Source organism: Carcharhinus amblyrhynchos, chromosome 25 (assembly GCF_965287045.1).
Source record: "Carcharhinus amblyrhynchos chromosome 25, sCarAmb.v2.hapA, whole genome shotgun sequence".
Lineage (NCBI taxonomy): Eukaryota > Metazoa > Chordata > Chondrichthyes > Carcharhiniformes > Carcharhinidae > Carcharhinus > Carcharhinus amblyrhynchos.
Genome location: NC_137348.1, coordinates 29,835,887 through 29,850,168, shown reverse-complemented (window position 1 = coordinate 29,850,168; position 14,282 = coordinate 29,835,887). Strand labels below are relative to the sequence as shown.

The following is a 14,282-nucleotide window of genomic DNA, read 5'->3' as shown; positions in this document are numbered from 1 at the left end:
AGTTTTATGCTATATGTTCTGACCTGGATTCTGCAGTCAATGGTGAACAAACAGTCCCTGTCATTCATTGCACTTGTATTTGCCCAAACTCTCTCTCTCTCATTGTATTATTTTTATCTATTAGTGTCACAAAGTAGGCTTACATTAACACTGCAATGAAGTCATTTTGAAAATCCTACACTCCAGCACCTGTTCGGGTACACTGAGGGAGAATTTAGCATGGCCAAAGCTCTTAATCAGCATATCTCTCAGACTGTGGGAGGAAACCGGAGCACCCGGAGGAAACCCAGGCAGACACGGCCAGAATTGAACCTGGGTCCCTGGTGCCGTGAGGGAGCAGTGTTAACTACTGTGCCACCTCACTCCTTGGCAGCCTGTAAACAAATCCAACAGGGTTTGCTTTTTGGGCCTCCTGCATAGCAGCACTCGGATAATACCCTTAAGTGGGCATTGATTGCACCCTTGACTCCATACTTGACTAAGGGAGGGCTTTTAACACTGTCCCTTATGAGAATAACACAAGTATCCTTAACTAAATTGAAAAATCCATCCTGGGAGACTGAAACAGGAAGAGTAACTTTAAAAGTTACCATAATGACAAATATCATGTACAGAAAGCAAAATAAAGAGAAAGAAAGATGAGTTTAAAAGGAAGATGAAAGTGAAAGAAAAATTGAGCAGAAAGGAAAAGTTAAAAATACATTTTTTATTTTTTAAATATCTTCGTCAACTTGCCTTTATCAATCAAGGCACAGGGAATTCATATTGGAGCTGTATAGCACTTTGGCGAGGCCACAGCTGGAGTAGCGTGTGTGGTTCTGGTCACCATATTACAGGAAGGATGTGATTGTACTTGAGAAGGTGCAGAGATGATTCACCAACTGCTGCCTGGTATGGTACATTTTAGTTATGAAGAAAGGTTGGATAGGCTTGGGTTGTTTTTGTTGGAGCAGAGAAGACTGAGGGGTCACCTGATCGAGGTGTACAAGATTGAGGAACATGGACAAAATGGATAAGGAGCAGCTGTTCCCCTTAGTTGAAGGGTCAGTCACAAGGGGACATAGGTTCAAGGTGAGGGGCAGAGGGTTTAGGGGGAATGTGAGGAAAAACCTTTTCATCCAGAGAGTGGTGATGGTCTGGAATATGCTGTCTGGGAGGATGGTAGAGGCAGGTTGCCTCACATCTTTTAAAAAGTGGATGAGCACTTGGCACGTCATGACACTCAGGGCAATGGGCTAGGATGAGGTGGGAGGTCAGATGTTTCTCGCTTGTCGGTTCAGACTCGATGGGCTGAAGAGTCTTTTCTGCAATGTATGATACTGTGAATTATTAAAATCTGAAGGACTGAGACACCACACTTGTAAAAGCTACTTTTCAGAGCCAGTGAGAGGTATCCTTAAAAATGTAATTACCTTGGAATAAATATACTCTAATATTTTCTTATGTTCAGTGGCTTTCTGATGAATAAGCACAACAATGTCCATCAAATCCATAGACTTCAAAGGCCATTTTATGTTTAACTGTGCATGTACGGACGCTGGAACTTGCTCTTTACTCTGATTATAGTGAGAGCCTCACCTTTACTTGCACCACAAAAGCTGGGCCATTAACTTTATAAGTTGAAAACGGCACAGAAATTGCTGAATATAAGAACATAAGAAATAGGAGCAGGAGTAAGCCATCTAGCCCTTCGAGCCTGCTGCACCATTCAATAAAATCGTGGCTGATCTGAAGTGGCTCAGTTCCACTTTCCCACTTTCTCCCCATAACCTTTAATTCCCTTGCCTACCAAAAACCTATCTACCCGTGACTTAAATATATTTAGCGAGGTAGCCTCCACCACTTCAACGGGCAGAGAATTCCAGAGATTCACCACCCTTTGAGTGAAGAAGTTCCTCCTCAACTCTGATCTAAACTGCCCTCCCCTTATCTTGAGGCTGTGCCCTCTAGTCCTGCTATCCTTTCTAAGTGGGAAGAACCTCTCTACCTCTACCCTATCCATCCCTTTCATTATCTTATACGTCTCTATAAGATCCCCCCCATCCTTCTAAACTCCAACGAGTACAGACCCCGTCTATTTAGTCTCTCTTCATAGTCCAACCCCTTCATCTCCGGTATCAGCCTAGTGAACCTTCTCTGCACCCCACCCCCCCCACAAGGCCAAAATATCCTTGCGCAAGTGCGGCGACCAAAACTGCACACAGTACTCCAGCTGCGGCCTCACCGGTGCCCTGTACAGTTGCAGCAAGACCTCCCTGCTTTTATACTCTAAATGTGATATTCTGAATATGATATGAAGAATGACAATATTTGGGGAAGACCTTTTTTTGGCATAAAACACGTTCACAAAAAAAATGTCTTTTTCTGCCTAGTATCCATAATGGGGGAATGTCCTTTGCTTGTTATCTCGAGTGAAATCAAAATGCATTTTGAAAAGTTTGCTTAGAAACAAGGATAGAATATTCTGTCCATGTTTCCGATGCCAAAGGCACACATTTGCCAGGGAATTTTATTCCCAATATGTGTTTACGACGTAGCAGCAGATACGGACTAGAGGGAAACCCCTTCTACGTTACTGACATTGATTTTCATGCTAGCTCGAAAGCATCCAATAACCAGAGGGAAATCTCCCTGCAGTATTTCTGTCAATAGCTGGCACTAACTGGAAGAAATTGCAATGTTTACAATGTGGATGATACAAAAATCAAAGGAAGTGACCATCTCCTCGTAATTGTTGAGCTTCTCATTTGGGTTTTGCTATCTCCATCACAAACAGAATAAGTGTGATTTTGAATAGCTTTCTCAGTGACATTGAGAATATATCATTGCTTTTGAATGGTAAATGCAGCAGACGTTAACATTTAAAAAATAATAGAATTACTGAGAAGGAGACAGTGCTGGAACCTGATTATTGGAAGTGATTCCATTTGTCAAAATCCAATTTATTATTCACAGCTAATCGACATTCCATTTCTTCTGATTAATTACGTGCAAAGCAATAGATGATTCACTGATAATTTTTTTTAAAAGGTTAAGGAAGACTTGCTGTATATGATCGGAGACCATTATGTACTTTTGAAATGTGATCCCTATTGCTAATGTGGATAGGGCAGCACATAGTTGCCCATAGTGGGCAGAGGTTTACGTTCCCTACAAGGCAGGTTCTGAGGGTGGGTGGGGGGTAGGCAGGAGTGTGAAATTGAATGGACGGGATTACCCCTCCCTTCCTCCCCAGAAACCCACCCACCCAAACCCAGTAATTTCATGCTTAGTGGACAGGGTCTTGGGCAAGAAACTCACCCATTAAGGCCCCCACATGGCCATTTAATGGCCTTTTCCTGCCCAGCCTCAATTTTTAGGCTGGTGGGTGCAGGTAGGGTGGAAAAGTGACATTTGGGGTGAAACTTTCCCGTCCCACCCACCACCGGAGTCACAGCAGGCGGGACAGGACCATGCAAAGGTCCATCAAACTCGTTGGGAACTTCTGGTCTTGGGGCGAGGGCTGCCAGAAAATCCAATCCTTAAACTTTACCCCATCTCAGGCAGGAATGTTGTGGGGTAGAGGCACCTCATTCTGGAGGCCAAAAGAGAGAATGCTGGAAAATCTCAGCAGGTGTGGCAGCATCTGTAAGGGGAGAAAAAGGCTGAGATTTTGAGTTCAGGCGACCCTTTGTCAAAGTTGCACATTGAATTAGGGTTGAGCTTTGACAAAGGGCCTGGACTTGAAACATCAGCTCTTTTCTCTCTTTACAGTTGCTGCTGGACTTGCTGGGATTTTCCAGCATTTGCTCTTTTGGTTTCAGATCCAGCATCTGCAATAATTTGCTTCCACCCATCACTCTGAAAGCCCCTCAGCCAATCCACCAATGCCAAAATTACCCCTACTCCCCAAATCTGCCCCCTGACCACCCTACATGTTACCTAACCAAAACATCCTGGGACTTGGTTCCAAGCAGAGTGCTCTGGTACCATACCTGGCCACTGCAGCGCTGTGCCTGGCCTGGTTGAAGAGTTGTTGGCCATTCTAATTTGTCAACAGCTCTCGCGAGAAGGACTTCCTTCCAAGGTGGAAGTCCCGCCGAATTCCAATCAACAAAAGTGAGCGCTAAATGGCAGTGAGAGTTGGCAGCCATGTGACTCACCATCTTTAAAACCCTACCAAGTTCCCACAAACAACAAGGTAGTAATGACCAGATAATCGATTTTTGGCAATAATGACTGAAGGATAAATATTGCCCGGGACACCAAGGTGAAGTCTTCTGCTCTTCCCCAAAATATTTCATGGGATCTATTATGTCCACTTGAGGGAGTAGACTGGGTTATCTGACAGTGCCTCCGGTAGTGCAGCATTCCTCAAGTACTGCACTGGAGTGTCGGGCTAGAATGCTGTGCTCGAGTCCTGTGTGGGACTTGAACCCACAAACCTTTCCACTCTGATGTGAGAGTGCTGCACATTGAATTATGGCTGAAATGGCATATTGATAAATATAAAATAATCAAATGCTTCGATAAATATTATTTACTGATATATTTGGAAGTTATATCCTTATTTTTTTGCAAGTGATCATGTGTTTGATACAAATTGTTAAGTTTTTAATGTTTATTTCTCGGTGCCACTAGTAGTTTACATTAACACTGCAATGAAGTTACTGTGAAAATCCCCTAGTCGCCACGTTCCGGCGCCTGTTTGGGTACACTGAGGGAAAATCTCACAAGCCCAATGCACCTAACCAGCAGGTCTTTCTGACAGTGGGGGGAAACCCATGCAGGAACGGGGACAACGTGCCAATTTCACACAGACAGTGACCCAAGCCGGGAATCGAACCCGGGTCCCTGGGCCTGTGAGGCAGCAGTGCTGTGCCGACCCTGTGTTTGAAGGCTCGTTCGCGTTGCGGTTTTTGTTAACATCTGTAACAAGCTGCGTTGATAACAATCGAGGAGGTGACCCGTTGAGTGGTTGCTTGATAATTCATTTGTGAGCGGGGAGGGGGAGACATGATTTCTAGGTCATCCACTTTCCGCCTGTGTCATTTGCCTGAAACCTCTGATGAGAGAGCCAGAGAGCAGTAATTGGAGCTTTAACAAAAGGAACCTGAAGTCTGCCTTTGCTGCAGCAGCAAGCAGCTCATTTTAAAACCTCTCCTGATTCCGATTCCCTTTTGCAATTAGATACCAGACTACCTAGTAACTGATTGGTCTTGTAACTTTTACGTGGAATGAGAGATCTCCCTATGAGCTAAGCCACTGGGTGGGTGGGTGGCTGGGGGTGTTCGGAAACCTTAAAGTGACTTCATCCTTCACCATACATGGTATGTTGAAACAATTTTCCAAAAAAGCAAGCAGAACAGAGTGGCTGCAGCTTTAATTCATCACTTTTGGAGTCAGCCTGAAGGCATCTCATTACACGGATGATGCCAAAGTTCACTGTTTTCAGAGATGCTATATAAACGGAAAGCATGCTCGCTTGCCTGACTAACCCCAGCCTGCTGTTTGAAGAAAGGTGTGCGAGAGGGAGGGGGGTGAATTTAGCTTTTGTTCCTGAGCACCTACCCTAGGATTTCACGCAGGCTGTCCCTCCAATGTGAACACAGACTGCAACAGAAAGCTTGAAGGGCAAGTTTCATTGTAGGTAGTGGAGCTGAATTCTTAAGTCTGATCACTGCATGGTTCGCAGCCAGTACAATTCAAGGTAAGAAAGCTGCTTTATAGAATCTGCCATGGCTTCAATGTATTTTGCCGATATATTTAATTGAGATTTCAAATGGATGATCTTAATCAGAGGTCATCTTATTGGCATTTTGATTGAAGTCCACACAATCTTTGTGTGTATGTGTCTGTGTGTATATGTTAAAATAATGCTGACGGTGCAGTAATTTTCAGCAAAAGAAATGCATTCATTCTTTTCTCCCTGTATTGAATTGCAAATATTTTCTAAAGTGGGATCCCTGGTTTTGTCATTGTGTGAAGGATACCCACCGAGTTTGTGCGTGGAGCTAACAGAAGCTGCGAAAAGGGACCTTTCATCTGATATTATAGAAAGTGGGAGATAGTTAAAGCACCTTTGTGTTCACCCCAGAGCGATTCTCAGCAATTAGCAGACTTCATAGCTAAAACCAATTCTTTTTTTAAAAAAAAGGTTGGTATTCAACTCCCCATTCAAAGGGATGAATAGATCGATTGTCAGCTGAAAAAAAAGGAAGGACAATGTTAAAATAGTTGCTACTGGCTCACAGAGGCAATTCGGTTCTGAGCAAAGTGAATCTTGCCGTGATTCAGCGCGCCCGGTGAAGGATAGATTTATTGTGTAGAAGTAAGCCCATGTGTGGCAAAGCTGATACGGGACCCTCCTCCCCCCCACCCTCCTCATTGTATTGCAGTAGCAGCAGCCCAGAGCAGTAAGTTAAAGGTTGCAGCTCACTGCTCAGGTTGTAATCGTGATCACCAGGGATTTTTTTTTCTTTTGTCTTGACTGATGAATATTGGTCATTGTATTTTCTGAATATTGATAGGACTCCTCAGCTCTGATCTCTCGCATTGGGTTGACAGCTTCGTCGGAACCCAAATTGTTCAATACCTCAGTCCACGTGCGCGAATTCTTTCCCTTCCCTTCTCAATTTCCCTGATCTTAATTTTTTTCTCTTTTTCTCTCTCCCTTGGATCAGGGGACAGAGCTCTGGTTCCGCGGCTTCTGACTGTTAACACTTTGCCTAAATGAGCCTGGGCATTGGGGATTCTCACGTTAATTTCATTGCAGTGTTAATGTAAGCCTACTCGTGACAATAAATAAATTAAACTTTATAAATATTAACGAGCTTTCTGACCGTGAGCGAAGAAGTGTCTGAGTGTGATTCTGTCATCACGTGCATGCCGTTAGAATAATATTAGCAGCAGACATCCCGACTGCTTTTATTTCACCCCCCACCCCGCCAAGCTACCAGCCCCTGTTGAACTCCTCTCCTTAGCTTAAGGCACCAAGGTCAGTGGTAGCACACCTGCTTGCCATTCTGCATGACATCAACTCATTCAACCCAAATGTCCATCAAAGTCCTGGTCTTTTGTAAATGTTCCCTTTTTTTTCCACTTACCTTTCTATTCCTTTCTCCCTGAGATGGTTCATTTTATTTTGCCCATAAATTGAAACAGTTGTTCTTGGGCTTTCTTCTCACAAGTCCTATATGTATATAAGAGTTGGTGAGGTTTGGTTGCTGGCACTGTGTTGGCAACAAACTAGCCTGTGAGAGCTGGGAGCCACTGGCTGGACCCATCCCTGTGATTCCAAACAAAGACTGTTAGGAAATTCTAGGGAAGTAACAAATAGCTGGTGCCCCGAACTGGAACAATGGTCCATTTGAAAGGAATGGTGGATGCCACTGCACACCTCCTGGTGGTCAGTTTTGGAGAAACACCATTTATGGGCAGCTCACCTGCCTGCCTTCATGGCCAAATGCTCAAGGGGGTGAGAAGACCTAACAAAAATAAAGGTGCATTTTGTGTTTTCCGTTATTCAAAAGTGTCTCTGGTGGGTGTTTAACCTCAGCAGTGTGGCAGTTTGTTTTAAACGCTTGGGCATCATTTCAAAGTTACGCCCAAATAGAGGCAAGTCGTAACAGTAAGACATTAAGATGAATGTGTAAGCACTTGAGTATATAGGCCTGCCCCTCATAACTTGGGATTTTGAGAGGTTCTTTTTAAAATGTATTTGTTTCAGCTGGAAATGTCAAGTAATTGTTCTCCACACAAGTACTGCATTTGTCTAAAGTGTAAAGTTCATTTTGCTTCATTTAAAATCCTTGAAATTGTGCTGTGCTAATCATGAAAATATATTTATATGAAGGTCATTGTCTTCCACTTTAACAAATCCTTTAACCCTTTCAAAATAAAATATTTTCCTATTTTAAGTTATTTTAAATGACATGAAATAATGGCCAAAGGAGTTTAATATAAATGTGTTTATGCATTTGTTGCTAATGTTGTAATGAGCAATTTGAAGCGTTCATGCTTTAAACAGAATTTGACCTGATTCCAATGTCCCATTGCCGTGGCACAGTGGTTAGCACTGCTGCCTCACAGCACCAGGGACTTGGGTTCAATTCCAGCCTCAGGTGACTGTCGGTGTGACGTTTGCACGTTCTCCCCGTGCCTGCGTGGGTTTCCTCCGAGTTCCCTGGTTTCCTCCCACATCCCACAGATGTGTGGGTTAGGTTGATTGGCCATGCTAAATTACCCCTCAGTGTCAGGGGGGATTAACAGGGTAAATACCCGGGGTGAAGGGGCTAGAGCCTGGGGGGGGGGGGATTGTTGTCATTGCAGGCTCGATGGGTTGAACAGTCGCCTTCTGCACTGTAGGGATTCTATGAATAGTGCAATTACTTCACTGAGTACAATATTCCTGAAATTTTCGTGATGGGCAAATTATCTTGGTGGGTGGGGGGGCGGAGTTGGCAAGGTGTGGTTGCTGTGACACTGACATTTAATTGTGTCAATTTCTGTTCCAGCATAAATTTAATCAGTTTCATGAAATTGTTAGTGTACGGCTGAAACCTAAATAAAGCATCTGCTGTGTGAATGGAGCTCAGATTATAAATTGGCACATAGTCACGTTAATATCACACATTCTTGTGAATCTTCTCTATCTGGAAGTTCAGCCAACAATCTGAAATTCATCACAAGTAATTATTTAACTAGCATGATAGCACATTCCAGTGTCATCACTAGTATAACTACTAGTCATACTAGGGACTAGTATGATTAGTCCTGATCACCATACTAATGATTAGTTTTATAGCTAAATACCTTCTTAAAAAACAGTTTCATATCCCTTCTTTTCCTGAGATGCTGTACGTAGGGACGGTACAATACTCCTATAGTTAGGGTTGGTAGCATTCACTTATTCTGTATTTAATTATGAGAGTCTGTTTATTCTTGATGCTCACTGTGCATGATCTATTAAGCCTGGGTGTGGAGACAGGGAAGAATAAATAAATTGTAGAAAGAGTTAGAAGCCAGAGAAGAAGCATGGAGCAGATATTTTAAAGGATTGTATAAAACATTGTAAGTTTTCAGCACGCGGAAATGAGAGAATTAACAAAGAGAACAAAGAATAGTACAGCACAGGAATAGACCCTTCTGCCCACCAAGACTGTGCCAACACAGATGTCTCTCTAATCTAATATTTTGTTGCCTCTACGTAGTCCATATCCCTCTATTCCCTGCCTATCTATCCAGATGCCTCTTGAACGTTGTTACAGAATCTGCTTCCACCACCTCCTCCGGCAGCACGCTCCAGACATTCACCACCTATTGTGTTTAAAAACTTACCCCTTATATCTATTTTAAACTTCCCCCTCTAACTCTCAACCTATGCCGCTGAGTAATTGACCCTTTGACCATGGGAGAAAGACTCTAACTATCTATTCTATCCAAGTCTGTCATAATCTTGTAAACCTCTATCAGGTCCTCCCTCGTCCTCACATGCTCCAATGAAAAAGATCCAAGTTTATTCAATCTTTCTTCATAGTCCATATCCTCCAAACCAGGCAACATCCTGGTAAATCTTTCTGCATCCTTTCCAATGCATCAACATCCTTCCGGTAGTGTGGTGACCAGAATTGAACACAATACTCCAAATGCGGCCTAACCAAAATCTTACACTGCTGCAACATGATTTTTCAATTCCTATACTTAATGCCCTGACTGATTAATCACGTAAGTTAGATATAAAATGTACATCAGAGTTCAAACTGAAGCAAAATAGGGATAGAGCAGAGGCAACTGTACACTCAATCTAACCAGCTTACATCTGACCTTAAGGAGAATTAAAAGGGGAGAGAAACCACAATTGCAGCAGACACACCTCGTCCCAATGCTGACGCTGAAGTGTTGATTACGTTGTTTGCTACTGCCTATAGTGTGATTTTACACAGTTTAATCACGTTCTCGCAGCAAAAATTGGACCAGGTTTCACTGAAATGATTAGTAAGGCCACACCAGATACATTTTTTGCCATGTACAAAGAGAGTAGGAATGATATCCTGTATCATCTCTCAAATTGTGCTTTTGGCAGTTCCAGAATTCTAGAATTCCTTTTTGTGGTTTGAGATCGCCCAGTGACAAATAATTATGCAAGATTGGATTTTTTTTTTGCTACGATTCTCATTAACATGAAGAAAAAATATATAAGCTGGTAAAAGAAATCAACATATCCCGTGAAAACTGTGAGGAAAGGGGCCACGTTAAATAAAGCATTACAAAAGAAATATTTGCATTCATGACTACAGTTGCACATTTAGCACCAAGGACAGAGAGATTGCTTGGTTCACAGTTCGAGGGAAGTGAGAGTTCAGGCCAGAATCCTGACTCAATCCTTATTTGGCAAGTATCCCCGGGAACTAGTCTTAACGCACGTTCAGATATATGCGCTTACTTCCAACTCAAAATGGCACAATTCCTCCTTTCTATTTGTTTCGAGAGAGGAAGGGGACTGGTGGTAGTGGAAGGATGTTGTGTACACTTTTTTTGTTCAAATGATTTTCATTTGTTTGGATGTTTGCAAGTATCTTTTGTGAGGTTTATCCTATCAGAAAAGCACAGTCCACCTTTATTATTTTTCAGGACATTGATTTGGGATGACATTCTGGAACCTCACTAGAAATAATCAAATCGACACTTGAAACCTAGCAGGTTTCTGCAAATCACACAAATCCCCTGTTTTACTACAAGCTTGCAACTTTTGCTGGAGTGTTTGGTTACTGTCAGACCACAAGATATCGGAGCAGAATCAGGCTGTTCAGCCCATTGAGCTTGTTCTGCCATTCAACCATGGCTGATAAGTTTCTGAACCCCATACTCCCACCTCTTCGCCGTAACTTTTGACCCCCTTACCAATCAAGAACCATTCTATCTCTGTCATAAATGGATTCAATGACCTGACCCCCACAGCCATCTATGGCAATGAATTCCACAGATTCACTACTTTCTGGCTGAAAAAAATCCTCCTCGTTTTGGTTCTAAAGGGTTGTCCCTTTACTCTGCCCTTGGATCCTAGTCTCTCCTACTAATGGGGACATCTTCCCCACGTCCACTCTATCCAGGCATTAACTTGACAAGGGTGCAGAAATGTTCATTTCCTGGAGTGAGCTGGTTGCCTTCTGTGGAAAGGTTGGACAGGCATGGATTTGTTTCCACTGGAGTTTAGAAGAAGAATAACTTGATTAAAGTACATGAGCTCTTGAATAGTCGTGGCAAGATGGGGGGAGAAATGGTAATTTCTCTTGTGGGTGAGTCCAGAAGCAAGGAGCACTGTTATAAAAACCCTGCAAAGTTCTTCTTAGTAACACCTGAGAGCTTGTGCTGAAATTGGCAACCTGCCTCGCAGAATAATTAAAGCAATATCTCACATAGTCAAACTCATGGAATCATACCTCATAGATAATGTCCCAGGTACCACCATCGCTATTCCTATCTCTACTGAGAATGACCCAACATAGGTTTGTGCAGAGTGGTATATGGTCGGGAAGGAGTTGCCCTAGGAGTTGACGAAACATGGACTGTGGATCCCCTGCAGCCTTGTGGCACCAAGTCAAACAGGGCAAGGAAAATTCCTGCTGCCCCTCCTCAACTGATGAATCAGAACTCTTCCACCACTTGATGAAAGTGGCAAGGGTGCAGAATGTACTCTGAGTGGAGGACTTCAATGTCCATCGACAAGTGTGGCTCGGTAGTACTGCCATAGACAATTAGGAATCTTAGCTTGGGTTCCACCAGTGTCACTGACTTCCAGGTCTTATTACAATCTTATTTCAAACATAGACAAAAAAATTGAATGCCAGAGGTGAGGTGAGAATGACTGCCTTTGATATCAAGACAGCATTTGACCGAGTATGGCATCAAGGAGCCCCAGCAAAACTGGAGTCAGTAGGAAACAGGGAAAAACCCTCAGCTGGTTTTAGTCATACCTGGCACAAAGGAAGATGGTTATGGTGGCTGAAGGCCATCTCAACTCCAGGATATCTCTGTAGGAGGTCCTCATGGTAGTGTCCTAGACCTAACCATCTGCAGTTGCTTCATCAGTAACTCTCTCCCATCATAAGGTCAGAACTGTTACTACTTTCACACACATTCAATCCCTCCACCACTGATGAACAGTGATAGCTGTGTGTACCATCTATAAGATGCATTGCAGGAATTCACCAAGATGCCTTTGGCAGCACCTTCCAAACCCATGACCACTACCATCTAGAAGGACAAGAGCAGCACATACTTGGGGAATATCACCTTAGTCACCCCACCACCCTAACTTGCAAATATATTGCTGTCCCTTCACTGCTGCTGGGTCAAAGTCCTGGAAACCCCTTCCTAACAGCACTGTGGATTTGTCTACACCTCAAGGACTGCAGGGGTTCAAGAAAGCAGGTCACCAACCGCCTTCTGAAGGGCAACCAGGAATGGGCAATAAATGCTGGCCAGCCAGTGATGCCCACATCCCATAAATTAATTTTTAAAAAAAAAAATTAGAGGTTGCCCTTTTACAAGAGGTGAAGAGAAAAAATTGTCTGAATGCGACTACAGAACTCTGCCTCAGAAAGCACTGGAGATGGAGCCATGGAATATTCTTAAGGCTGAGGTGGACAAATTCTTGTCGGGCAAGTGAATCGAAGGTTATTGTGTGTAGATGGGAATACAGCACGTGAAACGCAGATAGATCAGTCATGATCCTATCAAATGGCAGAGCAGGCTCGAGGGGCCAAATGGCCTACTTTTTCTCCTGTTTTGTATGTTAGTATGTCATGCTTGAAAGTCATAGAGTGAAGGTGGTGGTTAATACCTTTTACAACATTAACCATCATCGGTCCAAGTACTAGCTCAATAAGGGTGCCTTGTTTCATCTGAAATAGAATGCAGTCCCCACTGCTGCTGCTTTTTGCTGAAGTTACCTTTGCATTTACATTTCTTCAGCTATTGTTCCTGTCCCTTTCTCATTCCTGCTGCTTTTCTCGAGACTCCTAATCATCCTAACTACCCTAAAATTTCTCTGCTACGGTCTAATCTGTGTCCTTTTCCAGTCGACTGCAATTCCTTGTCTGTCCCCCGCCCCTCTCTCTCTCATGTGGTCACCACTCACGGAAGTTAGCCACAAAGACGGAAACCCACAGCCCATAATAGTCCAGCTGCCTTGGCCCTCGCTGCCATCTCGATGTATTCCAGCAGTATCACAAAACCCACCCACTCCACTCCCAGGGCAACTCAAACCACTGTTATATTCTTCTGCATAAACCACTTCCTGCCTTTCATTGCAGAGTAAGTCATTTCACATAACAGTGCACCTTTCACATTGACAGTCTCTCCATTGAAGTGCATGTCCAGCTGCTCGTGTTCAGAGCTGAAACTTAATATCACTGCCAGTTCAGTTTGGACTTCGATTGCCAAATATTGTGGACTAGAACTGAAGCCTAGTCTTTATATACTTACAAGCTTTGATTTCATTGAATCCCTACAGTGCAGAAAAAGGCCATTCGGCCAATTGAGCCTGCACTAACAGCAATTCGACTCGAGCCCTGTCCATGTATATTTACTCTGACATGATGGAGCAACTTAAAGTTTATTTGTTAGTAGGCCTACGTTCACATTACAATGAAGTTACTGTGAAAATCCCCTAGTCGCCACACTCTAACGCCTGCTCGAGTACGCTCTTGAGGGAGAATTTAGCATGGCCAATCAACCTAACCCGCACATCTTTGGACTATGGGAGGAAACCAGAGCACCCCGAAGAAACCCATGCAGACACGGGGAGAATGTGAAAGCTCCACATACGCAGTCACCCAAGCTGAGAATCGAACCCAGGTTCCTGGCGCTGTGAGGCAGCAGTGCTAACCACTGTGCCACCTAAAGATATTTTACATTGCATGCACCATCTGCTGGTGAGGCCAGCATTTGTTGACCATTCCTAATTGCCCTTAAACTGAGTAGCTTGCTAGGCCATTTCTGAGGGCAGTTAAAAATCAATTGAGAGCCTGGAGTCACATGTTGGCAAAACTGGGTAAGAATGGCAGATTTCCTTCCCTAAAGGACATCCATGAACCAGATGGGTTTTTACAACAACCAATGATAATTTCATGGTCATTATTACTGAGGCAAGCTTGATATTCCAGATGTTATTTTAATTTAAATCCAATTGGGAGGATTTGAATCTGTATTCCCAGATCATCAGCTCGGGCCTCTCAATGACTCTTTATTTTAGTATATCTTCACACCCACACTGTTTTATGCATTGGGGAATATTGGGG

The 14,282-nt window shown here is 43.4% G+C and overlaps 1 protein-coding gene across 1 annotated transcript in view; it reads left to right on the top strand.

The window, feature by feature from the left end:
* The first annotated feature begins 5,334 nt into the window (after positions 1-5,334).
* LOC145358118 (tenascin-like) overlaps positions 5,335-14,282 on the top strand; it is a 141,776-nt gene continuing 132,828 nt past the window's right edge. The window contains exon 1 of the mRNA XM_080211792.1: positions 5,335-5,689. The gene's annotated coding sequence lies outside the window, so the exon portion shown is untranslated. The remainder of the gene's footprint in view (positions 5,690-14,282) is intronic.